Source organism: Phyllobates terribilis, unplaced genomic scaffold (assembly GCF_046119375.1).
Source record: "Phyllobates terribilis strain yellow unplaced genomic scaffold, ASM4611937v1 Scaffold_682__1_contigs__length_827410, whole genome shotgun sequence".
In the NCBI taxonomy this organism is placed as follows: domain Eukaryota; kingdom Metazoa; phylum Chordata; class Amphibia; order Anura; family Dendrobatidae; genus Phyllobates; species Phyllobates terribilis.
The window spans coordinates 551,046-578,598 of record NW_027363442.1 but is presented as its reverse complement, the minus strand read 5'-3'; the positions used below and the strand labels follow the sequence as shown (position 1 = coordinate 578,598).

The window sequence follows — 27,553 nt, the reverse complement described above, 5'->3', positions numbered from 1 at the left end:
CCTGTTAGCTCAGGTGAGTTTAAAAGGCTGCTGTTGATAACAAGGGCATTTGCTAAATAGATGGTGTGTGTGCAACAATATACTGAAAGGTCAATTATATTGTGCAGCTTATCTCACCACCTGTAGTTATTTAGGTGAAAGCTCCAAAATGCTTGCCTAATATGTCTGTTTATCCAAAAGGAAGTAAAAAGGGAGAGCTAGAAAGATAGCATTGCATCACATTACATGGCAATGCAATGCACAGTTGCTGAAGTTGAACCAAAATGAGCTTGTAATCTGGCTTCTGCAACTTTGAACATGAAAAATCCAATGAGGAGAAGAAAAGCAAAGCCAAAGAGTCCATCCCAAAATCCGACAAACAAGCAAAATGAACAAAAAACATTGAATTCAATTCTTTCTGATTTTAGAAACTGCATTAAAGAAGGGGTGCACCGGTCCTGGAGATACTGCAATACCAGGTCAATGCGTGGAGTGGACAGAGCAAGCTCTTTTTCCATCTCCCTGTTCTAAAAATCCATTTAATATATGGTCCCCAGATAGGGGACGTATCAGATATTAAACTGATAAGAACAGATACTACACTTGATCTTAGCCAAAAGGCCGAGAAGCGATAACCAGAATTGGTTTCAAACTACGGAGCCACCCAAGGATCCTGAAAAGTCCATTTGTGGAGATGAGCTCCTGGACTCCCGTTAAGAAGACATGTTGTCAACCTCTAGATCCCTTACATGCCTGCACTTTTCGGCTTGCTGCTGCTGCAATCCACGCGTTTTAGATCTGCATAACTCCACCTCTTTAAACACAGCACCTTCACCCCCTGCTGTTCCCACCCGCCTCAACACCGTTGGAAGGGAGGAGAACCAATTAAGGCGGGGGGTGGGGTGGAACGAGCAGCTGTCTACCCTTAGCAGGAGGGCTCCTGATTACATACCTCTCCTGCTGCTGCTGCTGCTGGCTGTCCAGCAGCAGACTGAAGGTGGCTGCTGCTGTGCACAGGTATATAAAGGCTCAGAGCCTATTATGACACGCGCAGCCAGCGTTCCATTGCCACATTCCATCTACTGCAGGCAGGATACCTGGCTGGCTGAATGTCGCTGAGAAGCTGACAGAGACCGCCATAAGCAACAGTTTAACAGAATGCCACAGACTAATCAACCAAACTTTTTGGGTTGGGTTCTCTTTTATAGTCTGCAGGCATTAAATGAAAGAAGTCAGTGTTCCAGCAGAAGGAGACAACGTTTCAGAAAAGGCATTGTAGCAAACCAAAAAAGAAATTTTAAGCGCAGCAGAGTAACCAGCGCACATACCTGTTAGCTCAGGTGAGTTTAAAAGGCTGCTGTTGATAACAAGGGCATTTGCTAAATAGATGGTGTGTGTGCAACAATATACTGAAAGGTCAATTATATTGTGCAGCTTATCTCACCACCTGTAGTTATTTAGGTGAAAGCTCCAAAATGCTTGCCTAATATGTCTGTTTATCCAAAAGGAAGTAAAAAGGGAGAGCTAGAAAAATAGCATTGCATCACATTACATGGCAATGCAATGCACAGTTGCTGAAGTTGAACCAAAATGAGCTTGTAATCTGGCTTCTGCAACTTTGAACATGAAAAATCCAATGAGGAGAAGAAAAGCAAAGCCAAAGAGTCCATCCCAAAATCCGACAAACAAGCAAAATGAACAAAAAACATTGAATTCAATTCTTTCTGATTTTAGAAACTGCATTAAAGAAGGGGTGCACCGGTCCTGGAGATACTGCAATACCAGGTCAATGCGTGGAGTGGACAGAGCAAGCTCTTTTTCCATCTCCCTGTTCTAAAAATCCATTTAATATATGGTCCCCAGATAGGGGACGTATCAGATATTAAACTGATAAGAACAGATACTACACTTGATCTTAGCCAAAAGGCCGAGAAGCGATAACCAGAATTGGTTTCAAACTACGGAGCCACCCAAGGATCCTGAAAAGTCCATTTGTGGAGATGAGCTCCTGGACTCCCGTTAAGAAGACATGTTGTCAACCTCTAGATCCCTTACATGCCTGCACTTTTCGGCTTGCTGCTGCTGCAATCCACGCGTTTTAGATCTGCATAACTCCACCTCTTTAAACACAGCACCTTCACCCCCTGCTGTTCCCACCCGCCTCAACACCGTTGGAAGGGAGGAGAACCAATTAAGGCGGGGGGTGGGGTGGAACGAGCAGCTGTCTACCCTTAGCAGGAGGGCTCCTGATTACATACCTCTCCTGCTGCTGCTGCTGCTGGCTGTCCAGCAGCAGACTGAAGGTGGCTGCTGCTGTGCACAGGTATATAAAGGCTCAGAGCCTATTATGACACGCGCAGCCAGCGTTCCATTGCCACATTCCATCTACTGCAGGCAGGATACCTGGCTGGCTGAATGTCGCTGAGAAGCTCACAGAGACCGCCATAAGCAACAGTTTAACAGAATGCCACAGACTAATCAACCAAACTTTTTGGGTTGGGTTCTCTTTTATAGTCTGCAGGCATTAAATGAAAGAAGTCAGTGTTCCAGCAGAAGGAGACAACGTTTCAGAAAAGGCATTGTAGCAAACCAAAATAGAAATTTTAAGCGCAGCAGAGTAACCAGCGCACATACCTGTTAGCTCAGGTGAGTTTAAAAGGCTGCTGTTGATAACAAGGGCATTTGCTAAATAGATGGTGTGTGTGCAACAATATACTGAAAGGTCAATTATATTGTGCAGCTTATCTCACCACCTGTAGTTATTTAGGTGAAAGCTCCAAAATGCTTGCCTAATATGTCTGTTTATCCAAAAGGAAGTAAAAAGGGAGAGCTAGAAAGATAGCATTGCATCACATTACATGGCAATGCAATGCACAGTTGCTGAAGTTGAACCAAAATGAGCTTGTAATCTGGCTTCTGCAACTTTGAACATGAAAAATCCAATGAGGAGAAGAAAAGCAAAGCCAAAGAGTCCATCCCAAAATCCGACAAACAAGCAAAATGAACAAAAAACATTGAATTCAATTCTTTCTGATTTTAGAAACTGCATTAAAGAAGGGGTGCACCGGTCCTGGAGATACTGCAATACCAGGTCAATGCGTGGAGTGGACAGAGCAAGCTCTTTTTCCATCTCCCTGTTCTAAAAATCCATTTAATATATGGTCCCCAGATAGGGGACGTATCAGATATTAAACTGATAAGAACAGATACTACACTTGATCTTAGCCAAAAGGCCGAGAAGCGATAACCAGAATTGGTTTCAAACTACGGAGCCACCCAAGGATCCTGAAAAGTCCATTTGTGGAGATGAGCTCCTGGACTCCCGTTAAGAAGACATGTTGTCAACCTCTAGATCCCTTACATGCCTGCACTTTTCGGCTTGCTGCTGCTGCAATCCACGCGTTTTAGATCTGCATAACTCCACCTCTTTAAACACAGCACCTTCACCCCCTGCTGTTCCCACCCGCCTCAACACCGTTGGAAGGGAGGAGAACAAATTAAGGCGGGGGGTGGGGTGGAACGAGCAGCTGTCTACCCTTAGCAGGAGGGCTCCTGATTACATACCTCTCCTGCTGCTGCTGCTGCTGGCTGTCCAGCAGCAGACTGAAGGTGGCTGCTGCTGTGCACAGGTATATAAAGGCTCAGAGCCTATTATGACACGCGCAGCCAGCGTTCCATTGCCACATTCCATCTACTGCAGGCAGGATACCTGGCTGGCTGAATGTCGCTGAGAAGCTGACAGAGACCGCCATAAGCAACAGTTTAACAGAATGCCACAGACTAATCAACCAAACTTTTTGGGTTGGGTTCTCTTTTATAGTCTGCAGGCATTAAATGAAAGAAGTCAGTGTTCCAGCAGAAGGAGACAACGTTTCAGAAAAGGCATTGTAGCAAACCAAAAAAGAAATTTTAAGCGCAGCAGAGTAACCAGCGCACATACCTGTTAGCTCAGGTGAGTTTAAAAGGCTGCTGTTGATAACAAGGGCATTTGCTAAATAGATGGTGTGTGTGCAACAATATACTGAAAGGTCAATTATATTGTGCAGCTTATCTCACCACCTGTAGTTATTTAGGTGAAAGCTCCAAAATGCTTGCCTAATATGTCTGTTTATCCAAAAGGAAGTAAAAAGGGAGAGCTAGAAAGATAGCATTGCATCACATTACATGGCAATGCAATGCACAGTTGCTGAAGTTGAACCAAAATGAGCTTGTAATCTGGCTTCTGCAACTTTGAACATGAAAAATCCAATGAGGAGAAGAAAAGCAAAGCCAAAGAGTCCATCCCAAAATCCGACAAACAAGCAAAATGAACAAAAAACATTGAATTCAATTCTTTCTGATTTTAGAAACTGCATTAAAGAAGGGGTGCACCGGTCCTGGAGATACTGCAATACCAGGTCAATGCGTGGAGTGGACAGAGCAAGCTCTTTTTCCATCTCCCTGTTCTAAAAATCCATTTAATATATGGTCCCCAGATAGGGGACGTATCAGATATTAAACTGATAAGAACAGATACTACACTTGATCTTAGCCAAAAGGCCGAGAAGCGATAACCAGAATTGGTTTCAAACTACGGAGCCACCCAAGGATCCTGAAAAGTCCATTTGTGGAGATGAGCTCCTGGACTCCCGTTAAGAAGACATGTTGTCAACCTCTAGATCCCTTACATGCCTGCACTTTTCGGCTTGCTGCTGCTGCAATCCACGCGTTTTAGATCTGCATAACTCCACCTCTTTAAACACAGCACCTTCACCCCCTGCTGTTCCCACCCGCCTCAACACCGTTGGAAGGGAGGAGAACCAATTAAGGCGGGGGGTGGGGTGGAACGAGCAGCTGTCTACCCTTAGCAGGAGGGCTCCTGATTACATACCTCTCCTGCTGCTGCTGCTGCTGGCTGTCCAGCAGCAGACTGAAGGTGGCTGCTGCTGTGCACAGGTATATAAAGGCTCAGAGCCTATTATGACACGCGCAGTCAGCGTTCCATTGCCACATTCCATCTACTGCAGGCAGGATACCTGGCTGGCTGAATGTCGCTGAGAAGCTCACAGAGACCGCCATAAGCAACAGTTTAACAGAATGCCACAGACTAATCAACCAAACTTTTTGGGTTGGGTTCTCTTTTATAGTCTGCAGGCATTAAATGAAAGAAGTCAGTGTTCCAGCAGAAGGAGACAACGTTTCAGAAAAGGCATTGTAGCAAACCAAAAAAGAAATTTTAAGCGCAGCAGAGTAACCAGCGCACATACCTGTTAGCTCAGGTGAGTTTAAAAGGCTGCTGTTGATAACAAGGGCATTTGCTAAATAGATGGTGTGTGTGCAACAATATACTGAAAGGTCAATTATATTGTGCAGCTTATCTCACCACCTGTAGTTATTTAGGTGAAAGCTCCAAAATGCTTGCCTAATATGTCTGTTTATCCAAAAGGAAGTAAAAAGGGAGAGCTAGAAAGATAGCATTGCATCACATTACATGGCAATGCAATGCACAGTTGCTGAAGTTGAACCAAAATGAGCTTGTAATCTGGCTTCTGCAACTTTGAACATGAAAAATCCAATGAGGAGAAGAAAAGCAAAGCCAAAGAGTCCATCCCAAAATCCGACAAACAAGCAAAATGAACAAAAAACATTGAATTCAATTCTTTCTGATTTTAGAAACTGCATTAAAGAAGGGGTGCACCGGTCCTGGAGATACTGCAATACCAGGTCAATGCGTGGAGTGGACAGAGCAAGCTCTTTTTCCATCTCCCTGTTCTAAAAATCCATTTAATATATGGTCCCCAGATAGGGGACGTATCAGATATTAAACTGATAAGAACAGATACTACACTTGATCTTAGCCAAAAGGCCGAGAAGCGATAACCAGAATTGGTTTCAAACTACGGAGCCACCCAAGGATCCTGAAAAGTCCATTTGTGGAGATGAGCTCCTGGACTCCCGTTAAGAAGACATGTTGTCAACCTGTAGATCCCTTACATGCCTGCACTTTTCGGCTTGCTGCTGCTGCAATCCACGCGTTTTAGATCTGCATAACTCCACCTCTTTAAACACAGCACCTTCACCCCCTGCTGTTCCCACCCGCCTCAACACCGTTGGAAGGGAGGAGAACCAATTAAGGCGGGGGGTGGGGTGGAACGAGCAGCTGTCTACCCTTAGCAGGAGGGCTCCTGATTACATACCTCTCCTGCTGCTGCTGCTGCTGGCTGTCCAGCAGCAGACTGAAGGTGGCTGCTGCTGTGCACAGGTATATAAAGGCTCAGAGCCTATTATGACACGCGCAGCCAGCGTTCCATTGCCACATTCCATCTACTGCAGGCAGGATACCTGGCTGGCTGAATGTCGCTGAGAAGCTCACAGAGACCGCCATAAGCAACAGTTTAACAGAATGCCACAGACTAATCAACCAAACTTTTTGGGTTGGGTTCTCTTTTATAGTCTGCAGGCATTAAATGAAAGAAGTCAGTGTTCCAGCAGAAGGAGACAACGTTTCAGAAAAGGCATTGTAGCAAACCAAAAAAGAAATTTTAAGCGCAGCAGAGTAACCAGCGCACATACCTGTTAGCTCAGGTGAGTTTAAAAGGCTGCTGTTGATAACAAGGGCATTTGCTAAATAGATGGTGTGTGTGCAACAATATACTGAAAGGTCAATTATATTGTGCAGCTTATCTCACCACCTGTAGTTATTTAGGTGAAAGCTCCAAAATGCTTGCCTAATATGTCTGTTTATCCAAAAGGAAGTAAAAAGGGAGAGCTAGAAAGATAGCATTGCATCACATTACATGGCAATGCAATGCACAGTTGCTGAAGTTGAACCAAAATGAGCTTGTAATCTGGCTTCTGCAACTTTGAACATGAAAAATCCAATGAGGAGAAGAAAAGCAAAGCCAAAGAGTCCATCCCAAAATCCGACAAACAAGCAAAATGAACAAAAAACATTGAATTCAATTCTTTCTGATTTTAGAAACTGCATTAAAGAAGGGGTGCACCGGTCCTGGAGATACTGCAATACCAGGTCAATGCGTGGAGTGGACAGAGCAAGCTCTTTTTCCATCTCCCTGTTCTAAAAATCCATTTAATATATGGTCCCCAGATAGGGGACGTATCAGATATTAAACTGATAAGAACAGATACTACACTTGATCTTAGCCAAAAGGCCGAGAAGCGATAACCAGAATTGGTTTCAAACTACGGAGCCACCCAAGGATCCTGAAAAGTCCATTTGTGGAGATGAGCTCCTGGACTCCCGTTAAGAAGACATGTTGTCAACCTCTAGATCCCTTACATGCCTGCACTTTTCGGCTTGCTGCTGCTGCAATCCACGCGTTTTAGATCTGCATAACTCCACCTCTTTAAACACAGCACTTTCACCCCCTGCTGTTCCCACCCGCCTCAACACCGTTGGAAGGGAGGAGAACCAATTAAGGCGGGGGGTGGGGTGGAATGAGCAGCTGTCTACCCTTAGCAGGAGGGCTCCTGATTACATACCTCTCCTGCTGCTGCTGCTGGCTGTCCAGCAGCAGACTGAAGGTGGCTGCTGCTGTGCACAGGTATATAAAGGCTCAGAGCCTATTATGACATGCGCAGCCAGCGTTCCATTGCCACATTCCATCTACTGCAGGCAGGATACCTGGCTGGCTGAATGTCGCTGAGAAGCTCACAGAGACCGCCATAAGCAACAGTTTAACAGAATGCCACAGACTAATCAACCAAACTTTTTGGGTTGGGTTCTCTTTTATAGTCTGCAGGCATTAAATGAAAGAAGTCAGTGTTCCAGCAGAAGGAGACAACGTTTCAGAAAAGGCATTGTAGCAAACCAAAAAAGAAATTTTAAGCGCAGCAGAGTAACCAGCGCACATACCTGTTAGCTCAGGTGAGTTTAAAAGGCTGCTGTTGATAACAAGGGCATTTGCTAAATAGATGGTGTGTGTGCAACAATATACTGAAAGGTCAATTATATTGTGCAGCTTATCTCACCACCTGTAGTTATTTAGGTGAAAGCTCCAAAATGCTTGCCTAATATGTCTGTTTATCCAAAAGGAAGTAAAAAGGGAGAGCTAGAAAGATAGCATTGCATCACATTACATGGCAATGCAATGCACAGTTGCTGAAGTTGAACCAAAATGAGCTTGTAATCTGGCTTCTGCAACTTTGAACATGAAAAATCCAATGAGGAGAAGAAAAGCAAAGCCAAAGAGTCCATCCCAAAATCCGACAAACAAGCAAAATGAACAAAAAACATTGAATTCAATTCTTTCTGATTTTAGAAACTGCATTAAAGAAGGGGTGCACCGGTCCTGGAGATACTGCAATACCAGGTCAATGCGTGGAGTGGACAGAGCAAGCTCTTTTTCCATCTCCCTGTTCTAAAAATCCATTTAATATATGGTCCCCAGATAGGGGACGTATCAGATATTAAACTGATAAGAACAGATACTACACTTGATCTTAGCCAAAAGGCCGAGAAGCGATAACCAGAATTGGTTTCAAACTACGGAGCCACCCAAGGATCCTGAAAAGTCCATTTGTGGAGATGAGCTCCTGGACTCCCGTTAAGAAGACATGTTGTCAACCTCTAGATCCCTTACATGCCTGCACTTTTCGGCTTGCTGCTGCTGCAATCCACGCGTTTTAGATCTGCATAACTCCACCTCTTTAAACACAGCACCTTCACCCCCTGCTGTTCCCACCCGCCTCAACACCGTTGGAAGGGAGGAGAACCAATTAAGGCGGGGGGTGGGGTGGAATGAGCAGCTGTCTACCCTTAGCAGGAGGGCTCCTGATTACATACCTCTCCTGCTGCTGCTGCTGCTGGCTGTCCAGCAGCAGACTGAAGGTGGCTGCTGCTGTGCACAGGTATATAAAGGCTCAGAGCCTATTATGACATGCGCAGCCAGCGTTCCATTGCCACATTCCATCTACTGCAGGCAGGATACCTGGCTGGCTGAATGTCGCTGAGAAGCTCACAGAGACCGCCATAAGCAACAGTTTAACAGAATGCCACAGACTAATCAACCAAACTTTTTGGGTTGGGTTCTCTTTTATAGTCTGCAGGCATTAAATGAAAGAAGTCAGTGTTCCAGCAGAAGGAGACAACGTTTCAGAAAAGGCATTGTAGCAAACCAAAAAAGAAATTTTAAGCGCAGCAGAGTAACCAGCGCACATACCTGTTAGCTCAGGTGAGTTTAAAAGGCTGCTGTTGATAACAAGGGCATTTGCTAAATAGATGGTGTGTGTGCAACAATATACTGAAAGGTCAATTATATTGTGCAGCTTATCTCACCACCTGTAGTTATTTAGGTGAAAGCTCCAAAATGCTTGCCTAATATGTCTGTTTATCCAAAAGGAAGTAAAAAGGGAGAGCTAGAAAGATAGCATTGCATCACATTACATGGCAATGCAATGCACAGTTGCTGAAGTTGAACCAAAATGAGCTTGTAATCTGGCTTCTGCAACTTTGAACATGAAAAATCCAATGAGGAGAAGAAAAGCAAAGCCAAAGAGTCCATCCCAAAATCCGACAAACAAGCAAAATGAACAAAAAACATTGAATTCAATTCTTTCTGATTTTAGAAACTGCATTAAAGAAGGGGTGCACCGGTCCTGGAGATACTGCAATACCAGGTCAATGCGTGGAGTGGACAGAGCAAGCTCTTTTTCCATCTCCCTGTTCTAAAAATCCATTTAATATATGGTCCCCAGATAGGGGACGTATCAGATATTAAACTGATAAGAACAGATACTACACTTGATCTTAGCCAAAAGGCCGAGAAGCGATAACCAGAATTGGTTTCAAACTACGGAGCCACCCAAGGATCCTGAAAAGTCCATTTGTGGAGATGAGCTCCTGGACTCCCGTTAAGAAGACATGTTGTCAACCTCTAGATCCCTTACATGCCTGCACTTTTCGGCTTGCTGCTGCTGCAATCCACGCGTTTTAGATCTGCATAACTCCACCTCTTTAAACACAGCACCTTCACCCCCTGCTGTTCCCACCCGCCTCAACACCGTTGGAAGGGAGGAGAACCAATTAAGGCGGGGGGTGGGGTGGAATGAGCAGCTGTCTACCCTTAGCAGGAGGGCTCCTGATTACATACCTCTCCTGCTGCTGCTGCTGCTGGCTGTCCAGCAGCAGACTGAAGGTGGCTGCTGCTGTGCACAGGTATATAAAGGCTCAGAGCCTATTATGACATGCGCAGCCAGCGTTCCATTGCCACATTCCATCTACTGCAGGCAGGATACCTGGCTGGCTGAATGTCGCTGAGAAGCTCACAGAGACCGCCATAAGCAACAGTTTAACAGAATGCCACAGACTAATCAACCAAACTTTTTGGGTTGGGTTCTCTTTTATAGTCTGCAGGCATTAAATGAAAGAAGTCAGTGTTCCAGCAGAAGGAGACAACGTTTCAGAAAAGGCATTGTAGCAAACCAAAAAAGAAATTTTAAGCGCAGCAGAGTAACCAGCGCACATACCTGTTAGCTCAGGTGAGTTTAAAAGGCTGCTGTTGATAACAAGGGCATTTGCTAAATAGATGGTGTGTGTGCAACAATATACTGAAAGGTCAATTATATTGTGCAGCTTATCTCACCACCTGTAGTTATTTAGGTGAAAGCTCCAAAATGCTTGCCTAATATGTCTGTTTATCCAAAAGGAAGTAAAAAGGGAGAGCTAGAAAGATAGCATTGCATCACATTACATGGCAATGCAATGCACAGTTGCTGAAGTTGAACCAAAATGAGCTTGTAATCTGGCTTCTGCAACTTTGAACATGAAAAATCCAATGAGGAGAAGAAAAGCAAAGCCAAAGAGTCCATCCCAAAATCCGACAAACAAGCAAAATGAACAAAAAACATTGAATTCAATTCTTTCTGATTTTAGAAACTGCATTAAAGAAGGGGTGCACCGGTCCTGGAGATACTGCAATACCAGGTCAATGCGTGGAGTGGACAGAGCAAGCTCTTTTTCCATCTCCCTGTTCTAAAAATCCATTTAATATATGGTCCCCAGATAGGGGACGTATCAGATATTAAACTGATAAGAACAGATACTACACTTGATCTTAGCCAAAAGGCCGAGAAGCGATAACCAGAATTGGTTTCAAACTACGGAGCCACCCAAGGATCCTGAAAAGTCCATTTGTGGAGATGAGCTCCTGGACTCCCGTTAAGAAGACATGTTGTCAACCTCTAGATCCCTTACATGCCTGCACTTTTCGGCTTGCTGCTGCTGCAATCCACGCGTTTTAGATCTGCATAACTCCACCTCTTTAAACACAGCACCTTCACCCCCTGCTGTTCCCACCCGCCTCAACACCGTTGGAAGGGAGGAGAACCAATTAAGGCGGGGGGTGGGGTGGAACGAGCAGCTGTCTACCCTTAGCAGGAGGGCTCCTGATTACATACCTCTCCTGCTGCTGCTGCTGCTGGCTGTCCAGCAGCAGACTGAAGGTGGCTGCTGCTGTGCACAGGTATATAAAGGCTCAGAGCCTATTATGACACGCGCAGCCAGCGTTCCATTGCCACATTCCATCTACTGCAGGCAGGATACCTGGCTGGCTGAATGTCGCTGAGAAGCTCACAGAGACCGCCATAAGCAACAGTTTAACAGAATGCCACAGACTAATCAACCAAACTTTTTGGGTTGGGTTCTCTTTTATAGTCTGCAGGCATTAAATGAAAGAAGTCAGTGTTCCAGCAGAAGGAGACAACGTTTCAGAAAAGGCATTGTAGCAAACCAAAAAAGAAATTTTAAGCGCAGCAGAGTAACCAGCGCACATACCTGTTAGCTCAGGTGAGTTTAAAAGGCTGCTGTTGATAACAAGGGCATTTGCTAAATAGATAGTGTGTGTGCAACAATATACTGAAAGGTCAATTATATTGTGCAGCTTATCTCACCACCTGTAGTTATTTAGGTGAAAGCTCCAAAATGCTTGCCTAATATGTCTGTTTATCCAAAAGGAAGTAAAAAGGGAGAGCTAGAAAGATAGCATTGCATCACATTACATGGCAATGCAATGCACAGTTGCTGAAGTTGAACCAAAATGAGCTTGTAATCTGGCTTCTGCAACTTTGAACATGAAAAATCCAATGAGGAGAAGAAAAGCAAAGCCAAAGAGTCCATCCCAAAATCCGACAAACAAGCAAAATGAACAAAAAACATTGAATTCAATTCTTTCTGATTTTAGAAACTGCATTAAAGAAGGGGTGCACCGGTCCTGGAGATACTGCAATACCAGGTCAATGCGTGGAGTGGACAGAGCAAGCTCTTTTTCCATCTCCCTGTTCTAAAAATCCATTTAATATATGGTCCCCAGATAGGGGACGTATCAGATATTAAACTGATAAGAACAGATACTACACTTGATCTTAGCCAAAAGGCCGAGAAGCGATAACCAGAATTGGTTTCAAACTACGGAGCCACCCAAGGATCCTGAAAAGTCCATTTGTGGAGATGAGCTCCTGGACTCCCGTTAAGAAGACATGTTGTCAACCTCTAGATCCCTTACATGCCTGCACTTTTCGGCTTGCTGCTGCTGCAATCCACGCGTTTTAGATCTGCATAACTCCACCTCTTTAAACACAGCACCTTCACCCCCTGCTGTTCCCACCCGCCTCAACACCGTTGGAAGGGAGGAGAACCAATTAAGGCGGGGGGTGGGGTGGAACGAGCAGCTGTCTACCCTTAGCAGGAGGGCTCCTGATCACATACCTCTCCTGCTGCTGCTGCTGCTGGCTGTCCAGCAGCAGACTGAAGGTGGCTGCTGCTGTGCACAGGTATATAAAGGCTCAGAGCCTATTATGACACGCGCAGCCAGCGCTCCATTGCCACATTCCATCTACTGCAGGCAGGATACCTGGCTGGCTGAATGTCGCTGAGAAGCTCACAGAGACCGCCATAAGCAACAGTTTAACAGAATGCCACAGACTAATCAGCCAAACTTTTTGGGTTGGGTTCTCTTTTATAGTCTGCAGGCATTAAATGAAAGAAGTCAGTGTTCCAGCAGAAGGAGACAACGTTTCAGAAAAGGCATTGTAGCAAACCAAAAAAGAAATTTTAAGCGCAGCAGAGTAACCAGCGCACATACCTGTTAGCTCAGGTGAGTTTAAAAGGCTGCTGTTGATAACAAGGGCATTTGCTAAATAGATGGTGTGTGTGCAACAATATACTGAAAGGTCAATTATATTGTGCAGCTTATCTCACCACCTGTAGTTATTTAGGTGAAAGCTCCAAAATGCTTGCCTAATATGTCTGTTTATCCAAAAGGAAGTAAAAAGGGAGAGCTAGAAAGATAGCATTGCATCACATTACATGGCAATGCAATGCACAGTTGCTGAAGTTGAACCAAAATGAGCTTGTAATCTGGCTTCTGCAACTTTGAACATGAAAAATCCAATGAGGAGAAGAAAAGCAAAGCCAAAGAGTCCATCCCAAAATCCGACAAACAAGCAAAATGAACAAAAAACATTGAATTCAATTCTTTCTGATTTTAGAAACTTCATTAAAGAAGGGGTGCACCGGTCCTGGAGATACTGCAATACCAGGTCAATGCGTGGAGTGGACAGAGCAAGCTCTTTTTCTATCTCCCTGTTCTAAAAATCCATTTAATATATGGTCCCCAGATAGGGGACGTATCAGATATTAAACTGATAAGAACAGATTTTTTTTTGATTGAATATATCTTTTATTAGCACAAAAAATAAGTTAACAGACAGTGTACAGTGCCGCAGCCCAGTACACACAGAATTCTACATCATATTTACATAGCATGAGGATACGACGCACTAACTAGACACATCACACCCCTATGCTACACAAAACACTCAATCTGAAAGAAAAAGCATGTCAATCAATACAGTACGACGAACCGTGATAAGGGATGGGGATTGAGAAAAAGGGGATGGGGAGGGGAAAATCACAGGCCCGAAGCTTTATTGAAAGACAAGACACATAAGGGGAGAGGGGGAGGAGGGGTTTAGTCCTCGTCCTCGTCCTCCGGACCGTCCATGATGGAATAGTCTCTGAGCAGGCTGTGGATCAGCCTGCGGCAGTCCTGGATGGACATCCTCTCCCTCCTCAAGATGAGCCGGTTCCTGGCGACCCAAACGGCATCCTTGAAGCAGTTCATAAGGCGCCAAGCCTCCTGGATGGCTCCGACGGTATGAACCCCAGGGAAGAGTCCGTAAAGCACAGAATGGTGCGATAGGCTCGCCCTGGGGACAGAGTTCCTCAGGTCGTCCTCAAGTGCAGTCAATAGGCGCTGTGCAAATCCGCAGTCCCAAAAAGTGTGCAAAGATGTTTCCTCCACGAAGGGGCACCTTGGGCAGTACCGGGTCTTGCACAGGTTCCGGGCATGCATGAATGACCGGACGGGCAGTCCGCCCTGAATCGCCATCCACGACAAGTCCTTGTGCCCGTTGGTCAGCCTGTCAGACGACACATTTGTCCACACAGTCTCCAGCGTGTCCTGCTGAAGTCCTGTGATGTTCTCCACGTCATCCTTGGCTCTGATTAGCTTGTGGATAGTTTTGGGCTTCCACAAGTCGGGCTTGAGTCCCTCCAGTTGATGCTCCCCCACAAATCGAACGACGTCTCCGTAGAACCATGGCGTCGTCCAGTTGTAGGGGAAGGAGCTGTCCCACTTGTCCCAGCCGAGTCGCCTCCAAAGAGGAAGCAGGAAGAAGCGAGACATGGACCTGCCCGCGGAGCCATTCAGAACAGATACTACACTTGATCTTAGCCAAAAGGCCGAGAAGCGATAACCAGAATTGGTTTCAAACTACGGAGCCACCCAAGGATCCTGAAAAGTCCATTTGTGGAGATGAGCTCCTGGACTCCCGTTAAGAAGACATGTTGTCAACCTCTAGATCCCTTACATGCCTGCACTTTTCGGCTTGCTGCTGCTGCAATCCACGCGTTTTAGATCTGCATAACTCCACCTCTTTAAACACAGCACCTTCACCCCCTGCTGTTCCCACCCGCCTCAACACCGTTGGAAGGGAGGAGAACCAATTAAGGCGGGGGGTGGGGTGGAACGAGCAGCTGTCTACCCTTAGCAGGAGGGCTCCTGATCACATACCTCTCCTGCTGCTGCTGCTGCTGGCTGTCCAGCAGCAGACTGAAGGTGGCTGCTGCTGTGCACAGGTATATAAAGGCTCAGAGCCTATTATGACACGCGCAGCCAGCGTTCCATTGCCACATTCCATCTACTGCAGGCAGGATACCTGGCTGGCTGAATGTCGCTGAGAAGCTCACAGAGACCGCCATAAGCAACAGTTTAACAGAATGCCACAGACTAATCAGCCAAACTTTTTGGGTTGGGTTCTCTTTTATAGTCTGCAGGCATTAAATGAAAGAAGTCAGTGTTCCAGCAGAAGGAGACAACGTTTCAGAAAAGGCATTGTAGCAAACCAAAAAAGAAATTTTAAGCGCAGCAGAGTAACCAGCGCACATACCTGTTAGCTCAGGTGAGTTTAAAAGGCTGCTGTTGATAACAAGGGCATTTGCTAAATAGATGGTGTGTGTGCAACAATATACTGAAAGGTCAATTATATTGTGCAGCTTATCTCACCACCTGTAGTTATTTAGGTGAAAGCTCCAAAATGCTTGCCTAATATGTCTGTTTATCCAAAAGGAAGTAAAAAGGGAGAGCTAGAAAGATAGCATTGCATCACATTACATGGCAATGCAATGCACAGTTGCTGAAGTTGAACCAAAATGAGCTTGTAATCTGGCTTCTGCAACTTTGAACATGAAAAATCCAATGAGGAGAAGAAAAGCAAAGCCAAAGAGTCCATCCCAAAATCCGACAAACAAGCAAAATGAACAAAAAACATTGAATTCAATTCTTTCTGATTTTAGAAACTTCATTAAAGAAGGGGTGCACCGGTCCTGGAGATACTGCAATACCAGGTCAATGCGTGGAGTGGACAGAGCAAGCTCTTTTTCTATCTCCCTGTTCTAAAAATCCATTTAATATATGGTCCCCAGATAGGGGACGTATCAGATATTAAACTGATAAGAACAGATTTTTTTTTGATTGAATATATCTTTTATTAGCACAAAAAATAAGTTAACAGACAGTGTACAGTGCCGCAGCCCAGTACACACAGAATTCTACATCATATTTACATAGCATGAGGATACGACGCACTAACTAGACACATCACACCCCTATGCTACACAAAACACTCAATCTGAAAGAAAAAGCATGTCAATCAATACAGTACGACGAACCGTGATAAGGGATGGGGATTGAGAAAAAGGGGATGGGGAGGGGAAAATCACAGGCCCGAAGCTTTATTGAAAGACAAGACACATAAGGGGAGAGGGGGAGGAGGGGTTTAGTCCTCGTCCTCGTCCTCCGGACCGTCCATGATGGAATAGTCTCTGAGCAGGCTGTGGATCAGCCTGCGGCAGTCCTGGATGGACATCCTCTCCCTCCTCAAGATGAGCCGGTTCCTGGCGACCCAAACGGCATCCTTGAAGCAGTTCATAAGGCGCCAAGCCTCCTGGATGGCTCCGACGGTATGAACCCCAGGGAAGAGTCCGTAAAGCACAGAATGGTGCGATAGGCTCGCCCTGGGGACAGAGTTCCTCAGGTCGTCCTCAAGTGCAGTCAATAGGCGCTGTGCAAATCCGCAGTCCCAAAAAGTGTGCAAAGATGTTTCCTCCACGAAGGGGCACCTTGGGCAGTACCGGGTCTTGCACAGGTTCCGGGCATGCATGAATGACCGGACGGGCAGTCCGCCCTGAATCGCCATCCACGACAAGTCCTTGTGCCCGTTGGTCAGCCTGTCAGACGACACATTTGTCCACACAGTCTCCAGCGTGTCCTGCTGAAGTCCTGTGATGTTCTCCACGTCATCCTTGGCTCTGATTAGCTTGTGGATAGTTTTGGGCTTCCACAAGTCGGGCTTGAGTCCCTCCAGTTGATGCTCCCCCACAAATCGAACGACGTCTCCGTAGAACCATGGCGTCGTCCAGTTGTAGGGGAAGGAGCTGTCCCACTTGTCCCAGCCGAGTCGCCTCCAAAGAGGAAGCAGGAAGAAGCGAGACATGGACCTGCCCGCGGAGCCATTCAGAACAGATACTACACTTGATCTTAGCCAAAAGGCCGAGAAGCGATAACCAGAATTGGTTTCAAACTACGGAGCCACCCAAGGATCCTGAAAAGTCCATTTGTGGAGATGAGCTCCTGGACTCCCGTTAAGAAGACATGTTGTCAACCTCTAGATCCCTTACATGCCTGCACTTTTCGGCTTGCTGCTGCTGCAATCCACGCGTTTTAGATCTGCATAACTCCACCTCTTTAAACACAGCACCTTCACCCCCTGCTGTTCCCACCCGCCTCAACACCGTTGGAAGGGAGGAGAACCAATTAAGGCGGGGGGTGGGGTGGAACGAGCAGCTGTCTACCCTTAGCAGGAGGGCTCCTGATTACATACCTCTCCTGCTGCTGCTGCTGCTGGCTGTCCAGCAGCAGACTGAAGGTGGCTGCTGCTGTGCACAGGTATATAAAGGCTCAGAGCCTATTATGACACGCGCAGCCAGCGTTCCATTGCCACATTCCATCTACTGCAGGCAGGATACCTGGCTGGCTGAATGTCGCTGAGAAGCTCACAGAGACCGCCATAAGCAACAGTTTAACAGAATGCCACAGACTAATCAACCAAACTTTTTGGGTTGGGTTCTCTTTTATAGTCTGCAGGTATTAAATGAAAGAAGTCAGTGTTCCAGCAGAAGGAGACAACGTTTCAGAAAAGGCATTGTAGCAAACCAAAAAAGAAATTTTAAGCGCAGCAGAGTAAACAGCGCACATACCTGTTAGCTCAGGTGAGTTTAAAAGGCTGCTGTTGATAACAAGGGCATTTGCTAAATAGATGGTGTGTGTGCAACAATATACTGAAAGGTCAATTATATTGTGCAGCTTATCTCACCACCTGTAGTTATTTAGGTGAAAGCTCCAAAATGCTTGCCTAATATGTCTGTTTATCCAAAAGGAAGTAAAAAGGGAGAGCTAGAAAGATAGCATTGCATCACATTACATGGCAATGCAATGCACAGTTGCTGAAGTTGAACCAAAATGAGCTTGTAATCTGGCTTCTGCAACTTTGAACATGAAAAATCCAATGAGGAGAAGAAAAGCAAAGCCAAAGAGTCCATCCCAAAATCCGACAAACAAGCAAAATGAACAAAAAACATTGAATTCAATTCTTTCTGATTTTAGAAACTGCATTAAAGAAGGGGTGCACCGGTCCTGGAGATACTGCAATACCAGGTCAATGCGTGGAGTGGACAGAGCAAGCTCTTTTTCCATCTCCCTGTTCTAAAAATCCATTTAATATATGGTCCCCAGATAGGGGACGTATTAGATATTAAACTGATAAGAACAGATTTTTTTTTTTTTTTTTTAAACCATTCAGTTTAGTTTTTTAGCAAACAGTATGAATTTCTCCAAAATTTGCTACTTAAAACTTCTCATCATCATGGTTCTATTTATTTAGCAGTAGTATAAGACGAAATATAATCACAAGGGAACATCCTTTACGTAACACAAATGCAGAAACTTCAAGGAATCACAAAGAAAAAAATCACTGGTATTTGATAAGGTAATGCCACTTTTTAAATTTCCAAATCCCTTCGGCATCTGTGCCACCACCGCCTCTGCTGTCCAACTTATATATCAGGTATAGTCTTGAAAGAATAAGTCTAACACATTCATTCACTGATAAAGATTTCCTTTTGAAAAGTCCAAGGTTCCTTGCATCCCACAAACTCTCCATCACACAAGCCATTATCAACCATAAAATTCTATCTTTAGACCGACTACACGCACCAATTCCAAACATCGCCACACGCCAATCCACAAAATTCACGCCTGCTAAACCCTTACACAATCCACCTACACACTTCCACACACTGTACGCGTACTCACAATCCCACATAACATGCCTGACAGTCTCACAACCACCACATCCCACTCTCGGACACACATCTGTTCTTATCAACTCTCTTTTCTTCTGCACTTCTCTCACAGGTAAAATATTATGTAAAGTCATCCACACCACATCCTTCTGTTTGTTTGACATCCCATACGTATCTAACTTCTTCCATGCATCTGAAACCTCATTCCCTCTCAGCCCAACAATATTACACTCTACCTCATTTGCACTCATTCTTTTCACCACATTCTTGGTCATTCTAAAATCATTCATTCCCACACTCAACAAATCATGCTTTCTCACAAATTTCTCAATCACCTCATACCAAACAGGACACTTAAAGGCCACAGGCACACTCGCATCTCTCTTCCTCCAGCATAACCCATACAACATCCATCCAGCAGAATAATTAGCCATAAAAGCACCTTTATTGCCTTTACCCAGCAAAATAACCACAGTCTTAATATAATTAAGGCCTAAAAAAACTTCAATATTGGGAAAGGCCAGCCCACCATGCTGACAAGCCTTAAAAAGGCTCTCCCGCTTCAACTTCTCCATCTTACTACACCACAGGAATGTGAATACCAACTTCTCTATTCTCTTAATTTTCCTGTAAGGAGAAGGAAAAACAGTCGCCACATAAGGCAGGATAGGGAGAATCACTGCTTTGATAATTAACACCTTACCACGCAGAGTCAATTCTCTCATTCGCCAAAAATTCAATTTACGTTCAACCCGCATACCACACTCTTCCCAACTTTCATTCCCTTTTAAGTCATCATTAAATAATACGCCCAAAATCTTGATTGCACCCTCTTCACACTTTACACCATCCATACGAATACTACTATCTCCAAAACATTTAAAACTACATTTATTCCAATTTACCCTAAAACCAGACGCACCAACAAAAAAATCCAAAAGCAATTTAATTCTACTCAAAGAAGCCATACTTTCACTCACAACCACAACATCATCCATATAACCTAACACTTTCACATGCTTACCACCACTACCAGGCACCAACAAACCTCTCATCATTTTATCCCGTCTAATCAAACATAACAATGGTTCTATTACACATACAAATAAGACGGGGGACATAGGACACCCCTGCCTTACTCCTGACCTAATCTTCACTTTGTCACACAGCCACCCATTAACCAAGAACTCACTTGACACACAATCATACAATGATTTTACACAATTCACAAATTCTCTAGGAAACCCCATTCTTTCCAGTACTTTAAACAAAAACACATGCGAAACCCTGTCAAACGCCTTCTCAAAATCAATAGCTAAAGTCATACATTTCTGCTTTCTATCCTTGCAATCCCCAATCATATCTCTCAACAATAACAAGTTATCACTCATACTTCTTCCAGGCACTGCACATACTTGGTCCTCCTCCACAACACTACCAATCACTTCACGCATACGATTTGCCAGTAACTTACTGTAGACCTTATAATCCGAATTCAGCAGTGTTATTGGTCTCCAGTTTTCCAAACGTTTCCTCTCACCCTTTTTATACACAAGCACAACCACTCCTTCTTTCATTGATTCACACAACCTACCATTCACCCACATATACTTACATACCTCAGTCAAATCTGTTCCCAAAACTTCCCATGCTTTCACATACAACTCTACAGGTATACCATCTTTCCCAGGAGTCTTACTCTTTTTAGCACTCCACACCACATTCTTCACTTCATCCAGAACTACATCCTCACACAATAGATCACGCTCCTCAGAATCAAGTTTTTTCTCCACACCATTCAGAACATATGACACAAGCCCAGAGTCAATCCATTTCTCATCATACAACTTGCTATAAAACCTATTCACTTCTTTCAGCACATCCTCACCCATACAGTTGGTTCCACTTTCATTCACAACTTCATTCATATCAGTCTTCCTACCATTCATTTTTTTAAAAAAGAACCTCGTACACTTCTCATTTTTCTCCAGGTGCTCAATTTTAGTACGATATATAATTTCCTTTCCTTTCTCATCCAACACACGCTTCAATTCATTCTTAGCCTCAGTAAGTTGATCAGACATCTCCAAACCACTTGCAACACACTTTCTCAACCAGTCAATCCGTCTATTAAGGTCATTAAACCTATTCCTATATCTGGCAGCTTTTCTATAGCCCCACTTTTTGAAGAAAGTTTTAAATTGCACTTTCACCCAGTCCCACCAGTCAAGAACACACACAAAATCCTTCTTACGCATTCTCCATCTTTCATACTTTACATTAAACTCATTCATCACCTCATCATCGTCTAACAGCCTTGCATTCAACTTCCATACCCCACCGCCATACACTTGGTCACCATTCGCACAAAACACGCCTCTCAAACATTCATGGTCCGAAAAAGGTACCTTTTGTTGAGAAAAATCCAAACATACCATATTTTTAGAAAATAACATTAAATCAATTCTGGAATGAATCTCACCACGGTCAGCATGGTATGTCGGCGGTGGTGGCATGCCAAGAACAACAACTGCTGCATCTAAAAAGGAAAAATCACAAATTAAATGGGACAATTTCTTTCCTGTTATGTCACACTTTCCTTCTGTGACACAATTAACGTCCCCAACAAAAATAGTGGGAGATTTCCCTGGAAGAAAAAAACTTAATTTTTCAAGAAGAGCAAGCCGCTCTTCCTTCCCTGTAGGGCAATATAAATTAATAATTCTGACCCGCCACCCTCTATAACTCAAAAATGCAATTAAACATCGGCCCACCTCCACCACAATATAACTATCAATAGAGATTTCTTTATTCCCAACTAATATCCCCACCCCATCATTTTTATTATGATTAGACCCTGACCAGATATGCTGTCCGTAAGGCCAGTCTTTGTCACAAGTAGCATCCTGAATCCCACACTCCTGAAGGCAAAAAACATCAGCACCTAAATGTTTCAGGTAGTCCAGAACAGTTGTTCTTCTGATTTTAGATCTGATCTGCCTTACATTTAGGGACACTACATCCCAACCAGATTGGCAAGACATTAATTAATGAAAAGAAATACATGACTCAATGTTGATCACACCATACTCATCCATTATCATCAGACTGGGAAAGCACCCCAAAGGTGTTGATGCTCTCAGGGATGCCAAGGTAAGGAGCATCAGGGGAGAAGACATCCTGCGGGTAAATGCGGTCACTTGCAGGACTGTCGCACCCTCCGCTGGCAGGTGAGTACTCTCGTCTGGGTTTTTTATTGGCCAGTTCAGGAGTATCATCATCATCAAAAGACCTCCCAGAAGTAAAGTCTCCTTGGCCACCATCCCTGGCCACCTCTTCGTCTGTAGCACCCCAGGACAATGCAGGGGTTCGAGCTAGAGACACATCCATGTCACCCTCACCACATATTTCGGACTGATGAGGGAGGTCCACATCCAACTCGGAGATCTCCATACCTGGCCCAGCAGGGGCCGGAGGGTCCAACAGGTTCTGGGCCTCACCCACCAGATCTTCAACCTCAGGGGGCTCCGTCTCAGCATTGATCTCTGCAGTAGTCACCTGTGGGGTAACAGCAGGGACAGTAGGCTTACCTTTGGTCACTTCGGAGAAGGACCTAGGCTTGACTTTAGCCTTACAATCCCGAATCACATGTCCTTCCTCCCCGCAGGCATCACATACCACCGGGTTGGAACAATCCTTCGCCAGATGACCGTACTTGTTGCACTTTCTACAGTTTGGCAATTGCTTGCAGAAATCCTGGATATGCCCGAACATGTTGCATCTCCTGCAGAACAATGGCGCCTCGGGAAAAAACAGATATCCAGAGTCTCTTCCAATTGTAAAGTTCAGGGGAGGATAGTGAATACCTCCAGGACCATGAGGGTCTATCCCAAACCTCACAAAGTATTTATACTTCCCAGTCCACAGCCCTTCTCCATTTAAGATTTTATGGGAGAATTGCACAAAAATGCAGTGTCTTCTCAGGAATGCAGTGATATCATCCCGGGAGATAAAGGGGTTGTGCATGAATATTACCACCGGGATATCCCCCTTAGAGTAGAGTACAGTGAAGATAAGTCCATCCAGCTGAGGGTGCTCTGAAAGGACTTGAAGAGTTTTGAAAAGGTTTTGGCAAGCCGCCATAGAAGAAAGCACCAAGACGTACCTATGCTCCCTTCTGAACTCCTGCAAACAGATGATCTCCGACTTCTGGATCTTCAGGATTTCATAGAAAATGGCGTTGACCAGGTATGACAACGAGAAATGGTCCTTCTTCTCCTCAGAGACGTCGATACGGAAAGCATTCTTGACCCGGGGATCCCCGGTCCCAGCAAAACGAAGCTTGACACCCATGGTCGCTTCAGGAATCGCCTTCTCGTTTCCTCCTCACTCTCCCCCTATAGCAGCATCCAGCTTAAGCCACCGAAGTGGCGATGCTGGAAGGCCGAGGGCTAGTACACAAGGAACCTCTTGTCCAAACACTAGGTCTGAGCCAAAAGGCCGAGAAGCGATAACCAGAATTGGTTTCAAACTACGGAGCCACCCAAGGATCCTGAAAAGTCCATTTGTGGAGATGAGCTCCTGGACTCCCGTTAAGAAGACATGTTGTCAACCTCTAGATCCCTTACATGCCTGCACTTTTCGGCTTGCTGCTGCTGCAATCCACGCGTTTTAGATCTGCATAACTCCACCTCTTTAAACACAGCACCTTCACCCCCTGCTGTTCCCACCCGCCTCAACACCGTTGGAAGGGAGGAGAACCAATTAAGGCGGGGGGTGGGGTGGAACGAGCAGCTATCTACCCTTAGCAGGAGGGCTCCTGATTACATACCTCTCCTGCTGCTGCTGCTGCTGGCTGTCCAGCAGCAGACTGAAGGTGGCTGCTGCTGTGCACAGGTATATAAAGGCTCAGAGCCTATTATGACACGCGCAGCCAGCGTTCCATTGCCACATTCCATCTACTGCAGGCAGGATACCTGGCTGGCTGAATGTCGCTGAGAAGCTCACAGAGACCGCCATAAGCAACAGTTTAACAGAATGCCACAGACTAATCAACCAAACTTTTTGGGTTGGGTTCTCTTTTATAGTCTGCAGGCATTAAATGAAAGAAGTCAGTGTTCCAGCAGAAGGAGACAACGTTTCAGAAAAGGCATTGTAGCAAACCAAAAAAGAAATTTTAAGCGCAGCAGAGTAACCAGCGCACATACCTGTTAGCTCAGGTGAGTTTAAAAGGCTGCTGTTGATAACAAGGGCATTTGCTAAATAGATGGTGTGTGTGCAACAATATACTGAAAGGTCAATTATATTGTGCAGCTTATCTCACCACCTGTAGTTATTTAGGTGAAAGCTCCAAAATGCTTGCCTAATATGTCTGTTTATCCAAAAGGAAGTAAAAAGGGAGAGCTAGAAAGATAGCATTGCATCACATTACATGGCAATGCAATGCACAGTTGCTGAAGTTGAACCAAAATGAGCTTGTAATCTGGCTTCTGCAACTTTGAACATGAAAAATCCAATGAGGAGAAGAAAAGCAAAGCCAAAGAGTCCATCCCAAAATCCGACAAACAAGCAAAATGAACAAAAAACATTGAATTCAATTCTTTCTGATTTTAGAAACTGCATTAAAGAAGGGGTGCACCGGTCCTGGAGATACTGCAATACCAGGTCAATGCGTGGAGTGGACAGAGCAAGCTCTTTTTCCATCTCCCTGTTCTAAAAATCCATTTAATATATGGTCCCCAGATAGGGGACGTATCAGATATTAAACTGATAAGAACAGATACTACACTTGATCTTAGCCAAAAGGCCGAGAAGCGATAACCAGAATTGGTTTCAAACTACGGAGCCACCCAAGGATCCTGAAAAGTCCATTTGTGGAGATGAGCTCCTGGACTCCCGTTAAGAAGACATGTTGTCAACCTCTAGATCCCTTACATGCCTGCACTTTTCGGCTTGCTGCTGCTGCAATCCACGCGTTTTAGATCTGCATAACTCCACCTCTTTAAACACAGCACCTTCACCCCCTGCTGTTCCCACCCGCCTCAACACCGTTGGAAGGGAGGAGAACCAATTAAGGCGGGGGGTGGGGTGGAACGAGCAGCTGTCTACCCTTAGCAGGAGGGCTCCTGATTACATACCTCTCCTGCTGCTGCTGCTGCTGGCTGTCCAGCAGCAGACTGAAGGTGGCTGCTGCTGTGCACAGGTATATAAAGGCTCAGAGCCTATTATGACACGCGCAGCCAGCGTTCCATTGCCACATTCCATCTACTGCAGGCAGGATACCTGGCTGGCTGAATGTCGCTGAGAAGCTCACAGAGACCGCCATAAGCAACAGTTTAACAGAATGCCACAGACTAATCAACCAAACTTTTTGGGTTGGGTTCTCTTTTATAGTCTGCAGGCATTAAATGAAAGAAGTCAGTGTTCCAGCAGAAGGAGACAACGTTTCAGAAAAGGCATTGTAGCAAACCAAAAAAGAAATTTTAAGCGCAGCAGAGTAACCAGCGCACATACCTGTTAGCTCAGGTGAGTTTAAAAGGCTGCTGTTGATAACAAGGGCATTTGCTAAATAGATGGTGTGTGTGCAACAATATACTGAAAGGTCAATTATATTGTGCAGCTTATCTCACCACCTGTAGTTATTTAGGTGAAAGCTCCAAAATGCTTGCCTAATATGTCTGTTTATCCAAAAGGAAGTAAAAAGGGAGAGCTAGAAAGATAGCATTGCATCACATTACATGGCAATGCAATGCACAGTTGCTGAAGTTGAACCAAAATGAGCTTGTAATCTGGCTTCTGCAACTTTGAACATGAAAAATCCAATGAGGAGAAGAAAAGCAAAGCCAAAGAGTCCATCCCAAAATCCGACAAACAAGCAAAATGAACAAAAAACATTGAATTCAATTCTTTCTGATTTTAGAAACTGCATTAAAGAAGGGGTGCACCGGTCCTGGAGATACTGCAATACCAGGTCAATGCGTGGAGTGGACAGAGCAAGCTCTTTTTCCATCTCCCTGTTCTAAAAATCCATTTAATATATGGTCCCCAGATAGGGGACGTATCAGATATTAAACTGATAAGAACAGATACTACACTTGATCTTAGCCAAAAGGCCGAGAAGCGATAACCAGAATTGGTTTCAAACTACGGAGCCACCCAAGGATCCTGAAAAGTCCATTTGTGGAGATGAGCTCCTGGACTCCCGTTAAGAAGACATGTTGTCAACCTCTAGATCCCTTACATGCCTGCACTTTTCGGCTTGCTGCTGCTGCAATCCACGCGTTTTAGATCTGCATAACTCCACCTCTTTAAACACAGCACCTTCACCCCCTGCTGTTCCCACCCGCCTCAACACCGTTGGAAGGGAGGAGAACCAATTAAGGCGGGGGGTGGGGTGGAACGAGCAGCTGTCTACCCTTAGCAGGAGGGCTCCTGATTACATACCTCTCCTGCTGCTGCTGCTGCTGGCTGTCCAGCAGCAGACTGAAGGTGGCTGCTGCTGTGCACAGGTATATAAAGGCTCAGAGCCTATTATGACACGCGCAGCCAGCGTTCCATTGCCACATTCCATCTACTGCAGGCAGGATACCTGGCTGGCTGAATGTCGCTGAGAAGCTCACAGAGACCGCCATAAGCAACAGTTTAACAGAATGCCACAGACTAATCAACCAAACTTTTTGGGTTGGGTTCTCTTTTATAGTCTGCAGGCATTAAATGAAAGAAGTCAGTGTTCCAGCAGAAGGAGACAACGTTTCAGAAAAGGCATTGTAGCAAACCAAAAAAGAAATTTTAAGCGCAGCAGAGTAACCAGCGCACATACCTGTTAGCTCAGGTGAGTTTAAAAGGCTGCTGTTGATAACAAGGGCATTTGCTAAATAGATGGTGTGTGTGCAACAATATACTGAAAGGTCAATTATATTGTGCAGCTTATCTCACCACCTGTAGTTATTTAGGTGAAAGCTCCAAAATGCTTGCCTAATATGTCTGTTTATCCAAAAGGAAGTAAAAAGGGAGAGCTAGAAAGATAGCATTGCATCACATTACATGGCAATGCAATGCACAGTTGCTGAAGTTGAACCAAAATGAGCTTGTAATCTGGCTTCTGCAACTTTGAACATGAAAAATCCAATGAGGAGAAGAAAAGCAAAGCCAAAGAGTCCATCCCAAAATCCGACAAACAAGCAAAATGAACAAAAAACATTGAATTCAATTCTTTCTGATTTTAGAAACTGCATTAAAGAAGGGGTGCACCGGTCCTGGAGATACTGCAATACCAGGTCAATGCGTGGAGTGGACAGAGCAAGCTCTTTTTCCATCTCCCTGTTCTAAAAATCCATTTAATATATGGTCCCCAGATAGGGGACGTATCAGATATTAAACTGATAAGAACAGATACTACACTTGATCTTAGCCAAAAGGCCGAGAAGCGATAACCAGAATTGGTTTCAAACTACGGAGCCACCCAAGGATCCTGAAAAGTCCATTTGTGGAGATGAGCTCCTGGACTCCCGTTAAGAAGACATGTTGTCAACCTCTAGATCCCTTACATGCCTGCACTTTTCGGCTTGCTGCTGCTGCAATCCACGCTTTTTAGATCTGCATAACTCCACCTCTTTAAACACAGCACCTTCACCCCCTGCTGTTCCCACCCGCCTC

The 27,553-nt window shown here is 44.9% G+C and overlaps 15 non-coding genes and 3 pseudogenes across 15 annotated transcripts; all 18 read right to left on the bottom strand.

The window, feature by feature from the left end:
- Positions 1–421: 421 nt before the first annotated feature.
- LOC141235559 (U2 spliceosomal RNA) lies at positions 422–612 on the bottom strand. Its single transcript, XR_012301331.1, has one exon. It is a non-coding gene; the product is annotated as a U2 spliceosomal RNA (small nuclear RNA).
- Positions 613–1,727: 1,115 nt separating this feature from the next.
- LOC141235558 (U2 spliceosomal RNA) lies at positions 1,728–1,918 on the bottom strand. Its single transcript, XR_012301330.1, has one exon. It is a non-coding gene; the product is annotated as a U2 spliceosomal RNA (small nuclear RNA).
- Positions 1,919–3,033: 1,115 nt separating this feature from the next.
- Positions 3,034–3,224, bottom strand: LOC141235557 (U2 spliceosomal RNA). The gene has a single exon (XR_012301329.1). It is a non-coding gene; the product is annotated as a U2 spliceosomal RNA (small nuclear RNA).
- A 1,115-nt stretch (positions 3,225–4,339) lies between these two features.
- Positions 4,340–4,530, bottom strand: LOC141235556 (U2 spliceosomal RNA). Its single transcript, XR_012301328.1, has one exon. It is a non-coding gene; the product is annotated as a U2 spliceosomal RNA (small nuclear RNA).
- A 1,115-nt stretch (positions 4,531–5,645) lies between these two features.
- On the bottom strand, positions 5,646–5,836 carry LOC141235555 (U2 spliceosomal RNA). Its single transcript, XR_012301327.1, has one exon. It is a non-coding gene; the product is annotated as a U2 spliceosomal RNA (small nuclear RNA).
- A 1,115-nt stretch (positions 5,837–6,951) lies between these two features.
- LOC141235554 (U2 spliceosomal RNA) lies at positions 6,952–7,142 on the bottom strand. Its single transcript, XR_012301326.1, has one exon. It is a non-coding gene; the product is annotated as a U2 spliceosomal RNA (small nuclear RNA).
- A 1,112-nt stretch (positions 7,143–8,254) lies between these two features.
- Positions 8,255–8,445, bottom strand: LOC141235553 (U2 spliceosomal RNA). Its single transcript, XR_012301325.1, has one exon. It is a non-coding gene; the product is annotated as a U2 spliceosomal RNA (small nuclear RNA).
- Positions 8,446–9,560: 1,115 nt separating this feature from the next.
- Positions 9,561–9,751, bottom strand: LOC141235551 (U2 spliceosomal RNA). The gene has a single exon (XR_012301323.1). It is a non-coding gene; the product is annotated as a U2 spliceosomal RNA (small nuclear RNA).
- A 1,115-nt stretch (positions 9,752–10,866) lies between these two features.
- Positions 10,867–11,057, bottom strand: LOC141235550 (U2 spliceosomal RNA). The gene has a single exon (XR_012301322.1). It is a non-coding gene; the product is annotated as a U2 spliceosomal RNA (small nuclear RNA).
- Positions 11,058–12,172: 1,115 nt separating this feature from the next.
- On the bottom strand, positions 12,173–12,363 carry LOC141235549 (U2 spliceosomal RNA). The gene has a single exon (XR_012301321.1). It is a non-coding gene; the product is annotated as a U2 spliceosomal RNA (small nuclear RNA).
- A 1,115-nt stretch (positions 12,364–13,478) lies between these two features.
- LOC141235752 (U2 spliceosomal RNA) lies at positions 13,479–13,674 on the bottom strand. Its single transcript, XR_012301516.1, has one exon. It is a non-coding gene; the product is annotated as a U2 spliceosomal RNA (small nuclear RNA).
- A 925-nt stretch (positions 13,675–14,599) lies between these two features.
- LOC141235789 (U2 spliceosomal RNA) lies at positions 14,600–14,731 on the bottom strand (annotated as a pseudogene).
- A 1,115-nt stretch (positions 14,732–15,846) lies between these two features.
- LOC141235751 (U2 spliceosomal RNA) lies at positions 15,847–16,042 on the bottom strand. Its single transcript, XR_012301515.1, has one exon. It is a non-coding gene; the product is annotated as a U2 spliceosomal RNA (small nuclear RNA).
- A 925-nt stretch (positions 16,043–16,967) lies between these two features.
- On the bottom strand, positions 16,968–17,099 carry LOC141235788 (U2 spliceosomal RNA; annotated as a pseudogene).
- Positions 17,100–18,214: 1,115 nt separating this feature from the next.
- Positions 18,215–18,419, bottom strand: LOC141235786 (U2 spliceosomal RNA; annotated as a pseudogene).
- Positions 18,420–24,525: 6,106 nt separating this feature from the next.
- On the bottom strand, positions 24,526–24,716 carry LOC141235548 (U2 spliceosomal RNA). Its single transcript, XR_012301320.1, has one exon. It is a non-coding gene; the product is annotated as a U2 spliceosomal RNA (small nuclear RNA).
- A 1,115-nt stretch (positions 24,717–25,831) lies between these two features.
- LOC141235547 (U2 spliceosomal RNA) lies at positions 25,832–26,022 on the bottom strand. Its single transcript, XR_012301319.1, has one exon. It is a non-coding gene; the product is annotated as a U2 spliceosomal RNA (small nuclear RNA).
- Positions 26,023–27,137: 1,115 nt separating this feature from the next.
- Positions 27,138–27,328, bottom strand: LOC141235546 (U2 spliceosomal RNA). The gene has a single exon (XR_012301318.1). It is a non-coding gene; the product is annotated as a U2 spliceosomal RNA (small nuclear RNA).
- Positions 27,329–27,553: the final 225 nt, after the last annotated feature.